The following is a 10879-nucleotide window of genomic DNA, read 5'->3' on the forward strand; positions in this document are numbered from 1 at the left end:
CTTTTAATGTCATTAGTTTGACAGTGGGCTCTCATGGAGCCTCACAGATATTCAGAGCATGATGAAGGCCTCACAACACCAAACTTAGAGTTTGAATGTGGGGGCTTCTTAACACCAAACTTAGAGTTTGGTTGTGGCCTCCCAACACCAAACTTAGAGTTTGATTGTGGGGGCCTTGTTTGACTCTGTATTGAGAGAAGCTGTTCATGCTTCCTTTCATTACCAAATAACTTGGCATTTAGCTTCATGATGGCTCCTAGATATTCAGCAACTTGCTCTTCAGTTACATCTTCATCCTCTTCAGAGGAAGAATAGTTCTCAGAGCTCATGAATGGCAGAAGGAGATTTATTGGAATCTCTATGGTCTCTATGTGAGCCTCAGATTCCTTTAGGTCCTCAATAGGAAACTACTTCTTGCTTGAGAAACATCCGAGGAGGTCTTCCTCACTAGGATTTTTGTCCTTCTCCTCCCTTGTGCATTCGGCCATATTGATTACATCAATGGCCTTGCACTCTCCCTTTGGATTCTCTTCTGTATTGCTTGGAAGGATACTGGGAGGAGTTTCAATGATTTTCTTACTCAGCTGGCCCACTTGTGCCTCCAAATTTCTAATGGATGATCTTGTTTCACTCATGAAACTTAAAGTGGCCTTAGACAGATCAGAGACTATGTTTGATAAGTTAGAGGGGCTTTTTTCAGAATTCTCTGTCTGTTGCTGAGAAGATGATGGAAAAGGTATGTTATTGCTTAGCCTGTTTCTTCCACCATTATTAAAGCCTTGTTGAGGCTTTTGTTGATCTTTCCATGAGAGATTTGGATGATTTTTCCTTGATGAATTATAGATGTTTCCATAAGGTTCACCCATGTAATTAACCTCTGCCATTGCAGGGTTCTTAGGATCATAAGCTTCTTCAGAAGCTGTCTCTTTAGTACTGTTGGATGCATTTTGCCATCCATTCAGACTTTGAGAGATCATGTTGACTTGCTGAGTCAACACTTTGTTCTGAGCCAATATGGCATTCAGAGCATCAATTTCAAGAACTCCCTTCCTCTGAGGCATCCCATTATTCACAGAATTCCTCTCAGAAGTGTACATGAATTGGTTATTTGCAACCATGTCAATAAGTTCTTGAGCTTCTGCAGGAATTTTCTTTAGGTGAATGGATCCACCTGCAGAATGGTCCAATGACATCTTGGAAAACTCAGATAGACCATAATAGAGTATATCTAATATGGTCCATTCTGAAAACATGTCAGAAGGACATTTTTTGGTCATCTGCTTGTATCTTTCCCAAGCTTCATAGAGGGATTCACCATCTTTTTGCTTGAAGGTCTGAACATCGACTCTAAGCTTGCTCAGCTTTTGAGGAGGAAAGAATTTATCCAAGAAGGCCGTGACTAGCTTGTCCCAAGAGTCCAGGCTATCTTTAGGTTGTGAGTCCAACCATGTCCTAGCTCTGTCTCTTACAGCAAAAGGGAAAAGCATGAGCCTGTAGACTTCAGGATCTACTCCATTCGTCTTAACAGTCTCACAAATCTGCAAGAACTCAGTTAAAAACTGATAAGAATCTTCAGATGGAAGTCCATGAAACTTGCAGTTCTGTTGCACTAAAGCAACTAATTGAGGTTTCAGCTCAAAATTTGTTTGCTCCAATGGCAGAAATGGAGATGCTTCTTCCATCAAACTTGGATCTTGGTTTAGTAAAATCGCCCAGCATCCTCCTTGCATTATTGTTGTTGGGTTCGGCTGCCATCTCCTTCTCTTGTTCGAAAATTTCAGAAAGGTTGTCTCTGGATTGTTGTAATTTAGCTTCTCTTAATTTCCTCTTCAGAGTCCTTTCAGGTTCATGGTCAGCTTCAACAAGAATGCCTTTTTCCTTGTTCCTGCTCATATAGGGAAGAAGAGAACAAGAAAAAGAAGAGGAATTCTCTATGTCACAGTATAGAGATTCCTTTATGTTAGTAGAAGAAGAAGGGAATAGGAGAATGAGAAGAAGTAAGAATAATCCAAACACAAGGGTAAGGATAGGGGCAGTGATTTGAGATGAAGAGAGGTGAAGAGAAGTGTTAGTAAATAAATAAATAAATAAAAGAAGATGAGAGATAGAGAATTTCGAAAATAATTTTGAAAAAGTAGTTAGTGATTTTCGAAAATTAAAGATAAGATATATTTAAAATTAAAATTTAAAACAATTAATTAATTAAAAAGAATTTTTGAAAAAGGATGAGATATTTTCGAAAATTAGAGAGAGTGAAGTAGTTAGGTGGTTTTGAAAAAGATAAGAAACAAACAAAAAGTCAAATAGTTAGTTGAAAAAGATATTAAAGTCAAATTTGAAAAGACAAAAAAGATAAGAAGTTAGGTAAGATATTTTGAAATCAATTTTTTTTTTGAAAAAGATAAAATTTTGAAAAAGATATGATAAAAGATAAGATAAAAAGATTTGATAAAAAGATAAGATTTTTAAGAAAAAGATATTTTGAAAAAGATTTTATTTTTAAAATTAAAATTGATTACTTGACTAACAAGACACTAAAAGATAAGATTCTAGAGTTTAAAGATTGAACCTTTCTTAACAAGAAAATAACAAACTTCAAATTTTTGAATCAATCACATTAATTGTTAGTGTAATTTCGAAATTTTGAAATAAAATTAAGAAAAAGATTTTTGAAAAAAAATTTGGAAATTTTCGAAATTAATAAGATAAAAATGAAAAAGATTTGATTTGAAAAAGTTTTGAAAAGATAAGATTTTTAAAATTGAAAATTTGACTTGACTTGTAAGAAACAACTAATTTTTAAAATTTTTTGACCAAGTCAATCCAAAATTTCGAAAATTTGGAGAGAAATAAGGAAAAAATATTTTTTTATTTTTGAATTTTTGATGATGAGAGAGAAAAATATAAAAATGACTCACAACATGAAAATTATGAATCAAAACTCATGATGCATGCAAGAACACTATGAATGTCAAGATGAACACCAAGAATACTTTGAAGATCATGATGAACATCAAGAACATAATTTTGAAAAATTTTTTGATGCAAAGAAAACATGCAAGACACCAAACTTAGAAATCTTTAATGCATGGACTCTAACAAACGAAAAATGCATATGAAAAACAACAAACAACACAAAACAAGAAAACATCAAGATCAAACAAGATGACTTGTCAAGAATAACTTGAAGATCATGAAGAACACCATGAATGCATGAATTTTCGAAAAATGCAAGAAAATTTTTTAAAGCATGCAATTGACACCAAACTTAAAAGTTGACTCAAGACTCAAACAAGAAACACAAAATATTTTTGATTTTTATGATTTTATGATTTTTTTTGTATTTTTATTATTTTTTTCGAAAATATTCTTTTGAAAAAACGAAAAATAAAGAAAATTTTTTTCCAAGAATTTTGAAAACATTTTTGAAAAGAAAAGTACCTAATCTGAGCAACAAGATGAACCGTCAGTTGTCCATACTCGAACAATCCCCGGCAACGGCGCCAAAAACTTGGTGGACGAAATTGTGATCATCAATAATTGCTCTTTGGTATGTGCATCTATTAACTCAGCACTTCCTTTCCATAACTTCGCTCAACTAACCAGCAAGTGTACTGGGTCGTCCAAGTAATAAACCTTACGTGAGTAAGGGTCGATCCCACAGAGATTGTTGGTATGAAGCAAGCTATGGTCATCTTGTAGATCTCAGTCAGGCTGATTCAAATGTGATTGGATTAGATAATTAAAAGATAAATAAAATAGGATAGAAATACTTATGTAAATTAATGTTGGGAATTTCAGATAGGGGTATGGAGATGCTGTGCTCCTCCTGAATCTCTGCTTTCCTACTGCTTTCGTCCAATCCTTCTTACTCCTTTCCATGGCAAGCTGTATGTAGGGCATCACTGTTGTCAATGGCTACATCCCATCCTCTCAGTGAAAAAGGTCCAAATGCTCTGTCACAGCACGGCTAATCATCTGTCGGTTCTCAATCGGGTTGGAATAGAATCCCGTGATTCTTTTGCGTCTGTCAATAACGCCCAACCTTCAAGAGTTTGAAGCTCGTAACAGTTATTCAATCCCGGAATCCTACTCGGAATACCACAGACTAGGTTAGACTTTCCGGATTCCCATGAATGCCGCCATCAATTCTAGCTTATACCACGAAGATTCTGATAAAGGAATCCAAGAGATATGCGCCCGGTCTAAGGTAGAACGGAAGTGGTTGTCAATCACGCGCGTTCATAGGTGAGAATGATGATGAGTGCCATGCATCATCACATTCATCAAGTTGAAGTGCAACGAATATCTTAGAACAGGAATAAATCGAATTGAATAGAAAATAGTAGTAATTGCATTAAAACTTGAGGTACAGCAGAGCTCCACACCCTTAATCTATGGTGTGTAGAAACTCCACCGTTGAAAATACACATGTGAAAGGTCCAGGCATGGCCGAATGGCCAGCCCCCATGTGGTCACAAGACCGAATAATCAAAGATCCTTAAAATAATAATAAAAAGTTCTATTTATTCTTAGACTAGCTACTAGGGTTTACAGAAGTAAGTAATTGATGCATAAATCCACTTCTGGGGCCCACTTGGTGTATGTTTGGGCTGATGGTGGACAAAACTGTGATTCGTAATACAACTCCGTTCAACTAACCAGCAAGTGTACTGGGTCGTCCAAGTAATAAACCTTACGTGAGTAAGGGTCGATCCCACAGAGATTGTTGGTATGAAGCAAGCTATGGTCATCTTGTAAATCTCAGTCAGGCGGATTTAAATAAATTATGGAATTTGGAAAATCAAATAATAGTAAATAAACATAAAATAAGGATAAAGTTACTCATGTATTTCCATGATGGGAATTTCAGATAGGTGTATGGAGATGCTGTGCTCCTCCTGAATCTCTGCTTTCCTACTGCTTCATCCAAAACTTCTTACTCATTTCCATGGAAAGCTGTATGTAGGGCATCACCATTGTCAATGGCTACATCCCATCCTCTCAGTGAAAAAGGTCCAAATGCTCTATCACAGTATGGCTAATCATCTGTCGGTTCTCAATCAGGTTGGAATAGAATCCCTTGATTCTTTTGCGTCTGTCACTAACGCGCAGCCTTTAGGAGTTTGAAGCTCATCAAAATCATTCAATTCCGGAATCCTACTCGAAATACCACAGACAAGGTTAGACCTTCCGGATTCCCATGAATGCCGCCATCAATTCTAGCTTATACCACGAAGATTCTGATTAAGGAATCCAAGAGATATGCGCCCGGTCTAAGGTAGAACGGAAGTGGTTGTCAATCACGCGCGTTCATAGGTGAGAATGATGATAAGTGTCACGAATCATCACATTCATCAAGTTGAAGTGCAACGAATATCTTAGAGTAGGAATAATTCGAATTGGATAGAAAATAATAGTAATTGCATTGAAACTTGAGGTACAACAGAGCTCCACACCCTTAATCTATGGTGTGTAGAAACTCCACCGTTGAAAATACATAAGTGAAAGGTTCAGGCATGGCCGAATGGCCATCCCCCCAAAACGTGATCAATAGTCTCCTCAGATGAAGAATAAAATAAAACTGAGACCAAAGATGTCTAATACAATAGTAAATTATCCTATTTATACTAGACTAGCTACTAGGGTTTACATGAGTAAGTAATTGATGCATAAATCCACTTCCGGGGCCCACTTGGTGTGTGTTTGGGCTGAGCTTGATCTATCCACGAGCTGAGGCTTCTTTTGGAGTTGAACGCCAAGTTGTAACGTGTTTTGGGCGTTCAACTCCGGGTCGTGACGTGTTTCTGGCGTTTTACTCCAGCAGCAACATGGAACTGCCGTTGAGCGCCAGTTTACGTCATCAATTCCCGAATAAAGTATAGATTATTATATATTGCTGGAAAGCGCTGGATGTCTACTTTCCAACACCGTTGAGAGCGCACCATTTGGAGTTCTGTAGCTCCAAAAAATCCATTTCAAGTGCAGGGAGGTCAGATTCCAACAGCATCAGCAGTCCTTTGTCAGCCTTCTATCAGAGTTTTGCTCAAGTTCCTCAATTTCAGCCAGAAATTACCTAAAATCACAGAAAAACACACAAACTCATAGTAAAGTCCAGAAATGTGAATTTAACCTAAAAACTAATGAAAACATCCCTAAAAGTAGCTTGAACTTACTAAAAACTACCTAAGAACAATGCCAAAAAGCGTATAAATTATCCGCTCATCACAACGCCAAACTTAAATTGTTGCTTGTCCCCAAGCAACTGAAAATCAAATAGGTTAAAAAGAAGAGAATATACAATAAATTCCAAAATATCAATGATTATTAATTCTAATTAGATGAGCGGGACTTGTAGCTTTTTGCTTCTGAACAGTTTTGGCATATCACTTTTTCCTTTGAAGTTCAGAATGATTGGCTTCTCTAGGAACTTAGAATTTCGGATGGTGTTATTGATTCTCCTAGTTAAGTATGTTAATTCTTGAACACAGCTACTTATGAGTCTTGGTCGTGGCCCTAAGCACTTTGTTTTCCAGTATTACCACCGGATACATAAATGCCACAGACACATGACTGGGTGAACCTTTTCAGATTATGACTCAGCTTTGCTAGAGTCCCTAGTTAGAGGTGTCCAGGTCTCTTAAGCACACTCTTTTGCTTTGGATCACGACTTTAACCACTCGGTCTCAAGCTTTTCACTTGGGCCTTCATGACACAAGCACATGGTTAGGGACAGCTTGGTTTAGCTGCTTAGGCCTGGATTTTATTTCCCTAGGCCCTCCTATCCATTGATGCTCAAAGTCTTGGATCCTTTTTACCCTTGCCTTTTGGTTTTAAGGGCTATTGGCTTTTTCTGCTTGCTTTTTCTTTTTCTTTCTTTTTTTTCGCAAGCTTTTGTTTTTCACTGCTTTTTCTTGCTTCAAGAATCAATTTCATGATTTTTCAGATTTTTCAATAACATTTCTCTTTGTTCATCATTCTTTCAAGAGCCAACAGTTTTAACATTCATAAACAACAAGATAAAAAATATGCATGTTTTAAGCATTCATTCAGAAAACAAAAAGTATTGTCACCACATCAATATAATTAAACTAAATTCAAGGATAAATTCAGAATTCATTTACTTCTTTGTTCTTTTAAATTAAAAACATTTTTCATTTAAGAGAGGTGAAGGATTAATGGAATTATTCATAACTTTAAGACATAGTTACTAAACACTAATGATCATGAAGTAGAGACACAAAATATAGATAAACATATAATATAGAAACCGAACAGCAGAAAAGTAAGAACAAGGAATGAATCCACCTTAGTGGCGTCTTCTTCTTGAAGGACCAACAATGTCCTTAAGCTCTTCTATGTCCCTTCCTTGCCTTTGTTGCTCCTCCTTCATTGCTCTTTGATCTTCTCTTATTTCATGGAGAATGATGGAGTGCTCATGATGTTCCACCCTTAATTGTTCCACATTGTAGCTCAAATCTTATAGGGAAGTGTTGAGTTGTTCCCAATAATTGTTGGGAGGAAAGTGCATTCCTTGAGGCATCTCAGGGATTTTTTGATGATGAGCTTCCTCATGCATCTCTTGAGATCCGTGGAGGGTCTCTCTTGCTTGCTCCATCCTCTTCTTGGCGATGGGCTTATCCTTTTCAATGAGGATGTCTCCTTCTATGATAACTCCAGCTGAGTAACATAGATGGCAAATAAGATGAGGAAAAGCTAGCCTTGCCATGGTGGAGGACTTTTCGGCTATTTTGTAGAATTCATGGGAGATGACTTCATGAACTTCTACTTCCTCTCCAATCATGATGCTATGAATCATGATGGCCCGATCCACAGTAACTTCAGATCGGTTGCTAGTGGGGATGATGGAGCGTTGAATGAACTCTAACCACCCTCTAGCCACAGGCTTGAGGTCCAGTCTTCTTAGTTGAACAGGCTTGCCTTTGGAGTCTCTTTTCCATTGAGCTCCTTCCACACATATGTCCATAAGGACTTGGTCCAACCTTTGATTAAATTTGACCCTTTCTAGTGTAGGGGCGTTCATCTTCTTGCATCATGGGCAAGTGGAATGCCAACCTCACATTTTCCGGACTAAAATCTAAGTATTTCCCCCGAACCATTGTGAGATAATTCTTTGGACTCGGATTCACACTTTGATCATGGTTCCTAGTGATCCATGCATTGGCATAGAACTCTTGAACCATTAAGATTCCGACTTGTTGCATGGGGTTGGTTAGGGCTTCCCAACCTCTTCTTCGGATTTCATGTCGGATCTCCGGATACTCATTTTTCTTGAGTTTGAAAGGGACCTCAGGGATCACCTTCTTCTTTGCCACAACATCATAGAAGTGGTCTTGATGGCTTTTGGAGATGAATCTTTTCATCTCCCATGACTCGGAGGTGGAAGCTTTTGTCTTCCCTTTTCCTTTTCTAGAGGATTCTCCGGCCTTAGGTGCCATTGATGGTAATAGAAAAACAAAAAGATTATGCTTTGACCACACCAAACTTAAAATATTGCTCGCCCTCGAGCAAGAGAAGAAAGAAGAGAAGAAGAAGAAGAAGAAAATATGGAGGAGAGTGAGGGAAGGTGTTTCGGTCAAGGTGTAGAAGAGGGGGTTTGTGTTGTGTGAAAATAAAGTAGAATGGAAGGGTATATATAGGGAGGGGAGTGGGTGTAGTTTCGGTCATTTAGGGTGGGTTTGGGTGGGAAAGATTTTTGAATTTTGAAGGTGGGTGGGGTTTATGGGGAAGAGTAGATGGATGTGAGTGGTGAAGGGGGTAATTGGGAAGAGAGGTTTGAGCTGATTGGTGAAGGGTTTTTGGGGAAGTGTGTTAATTGGAAAGAGAGAATGAATATTGAGAAGATGGGAGAATATGTTAGGTGGGGATCCTGTGGGGTCCACAGATCCTGAGATGATCCTGTGGGGTCTACAGATCCTGAGGTGTCAAGGATTTACATCCCTGCACCAATTAGGCATGTAAAATGCCTTTGCACACCATTCTGGCGTTTAAACACCAAAGTGATGCACACTCTGGGCGTTCAACGCCCATGTGCAGCATGTTTCTGGCGTTGAACGCCAGTTCCATGCTTGTTACTGGCGCTCAGCGCCAGCTTTCCTCAAGGCATATTCCTGGCGTTCAAATGCCAGGATGTTGCTTGTTTCTATCGTTCAGTGCCAAAAACATGCTCTGTTCTGGCGTTGAACGCCAGCCAGATGCACCTTACTAGCGTTTAAACGCCAGTAAGTCCTTCCTCCAGGGTGTGATTTTTCTTCTGCTATTTTTGATTCTGTTTTTAATATTAGTATTTTTTCGTGACTTCACATGATCATGAACCTAATAAAACACAAAATAACAATAAAATAAAATTAAAATTAGATATATAAAAATTGGGTTGCCTCCCAACAAGCGCTTCTTTAGTGTCATTAGCTTGACAGTGGGTTCTCATGGAGCCTCACAGATATTCAGAGCATGATGAGGGCCTCCCAACACCAAACTTAGAGTTTGAATGAGGGAGCTTCTCAACCCCAAACTTAGAGTTTGGTTGTGGCCTCCCAACACCAAACTTAGAGTTTGACTGTGGGGGCTCTTTATAACTCTGTACTGAGAGAAGCTTTTCATGCTTCCTCTCCATGGTTGCAGATGAAGGTCCTTGAGCTTTAAATTGAAGGAATAATTCTCCTCTGCTAACATCAATCACAGCTTCTGCTGTGGCTAGGAAGGGTCTTCCAAGGATGATGCATTCATCTTCTTCCTTCCTAGTGTCTAAGATTATGAAATCAGCAGGGATGTAAAGGCCTTCAACCTTTACTAACACGTCCTCTACTAATCCATAAGCTTGTCTTACTGACTTGTCTGCCAATTGAAGTGAGAATAAGGCAGGCTGTACCTCAATGATCCCCAGTTTCTCCATTACAGAGAGTGGCATAAGATTTATGCCTGACCCCAGGTCACACAGAGCCTTGTTAAAGGTCATGGTGCCTATGGTATAGGGTATTAAGAATTTACCAGGATCTTGTCTCTTTTGAGGTAGAGTTTTTTGAATCCATGTATCTAGTTCACTAATGAGCAAGGGGGATTCACCTTCCCAAGTCTCATTACCAAACAACTTGGCATTCAACTTCATGATAGCTCCTAGATATTGAGCAACTTGCTCTCCAGTAACATCTTCATCCTCTTCTGAGGAGGAATAGTTTTCAGAGCTCATGAATGGCAGAAGGAGATTTAGTGGAATCTCTATGGTCTCTATATGAGCCTCAGATTCCTTTAGGTCCTCAATGGGGAACTCCTTCTTGTTTGAGAGACGTCCCAGGAGGTCTTTCTCACTAGGATTTTCATCTTTCTCCTCCCTTGTGCATTCGGCCATATTGATTACTTCAATGGCCTTGCAATCGCCTTTTGGATTCTCTTCTGTATTGCTTGGGAGAATACTGGGATGAGTTTCAATGACTTTCTTACTCAGCTGGCCCACTTGTGCCTCCAAATTTCTAATGGAGGACCTTGTTTCATTTATGAAACTTAAAGTGGATTTTGACAGATCAGAGACTAAGTTTGCTAAATTAGAGGGGCTCTGTTTAGAATTTTCTATCTATTGCTGAGAAGATGATGGAAAAGGCTTGTTATTACTGAGCATATTTCTTCCACCATTGTTAAAGCCTTGTTGAGGCTTTTGTTGATCCTTCCATGAGAAATTTGGATGATTTCTCCATGATGAGTTATAGATGTTTCCATAAGGTTCACCCATGTAATTTACCTCTGCTATTGCAGGGTTCTCAGGATCATAAGCTTCTTCAGAAGCTGCCTCTTTAGTACTGTTGGATGCATTTTGCCATCCATTCAGACTTTGAGAGATCATGTTGACTTGCTGAGTCAACACTTT

At 38.5% G+C, this 10879-nt stretch overlaps 1 non-coding gene across 1 annotated transcript; it reads left to right on the forward strand.

Annotated features, from left to right (window-relative positions):
• Window positions 1–1251: 1251 nt before the first annotated feature.
• LOC112699904 (small nucleolar RNA R71) lies at window positions 1252–1355 on the forward strand. The gene has a single exon (XR_003152836.1). It is a non-coding gene; the product is annotated as a small nucleolar RNA R71 (small nucleolar RNA).
• Window positions 1356–10879: the final 9524 nt, after the last annotated feature.

This window comes from Arachis hypogaea, chromosome 6 (genome assembly GCF_003086295.3).
Source record: "Arachis hypogaea cultivar Tifrunner chromosome 6, arahy.Tifrunner.gnm2.J5K5, whole genome shotgun sequence".
NCBI lineage: Eukaryota > Viridiplantae > Streptophyta > Magnoliopsida > Fabales > Fabaceae > Arachis > Arachis hypogaea.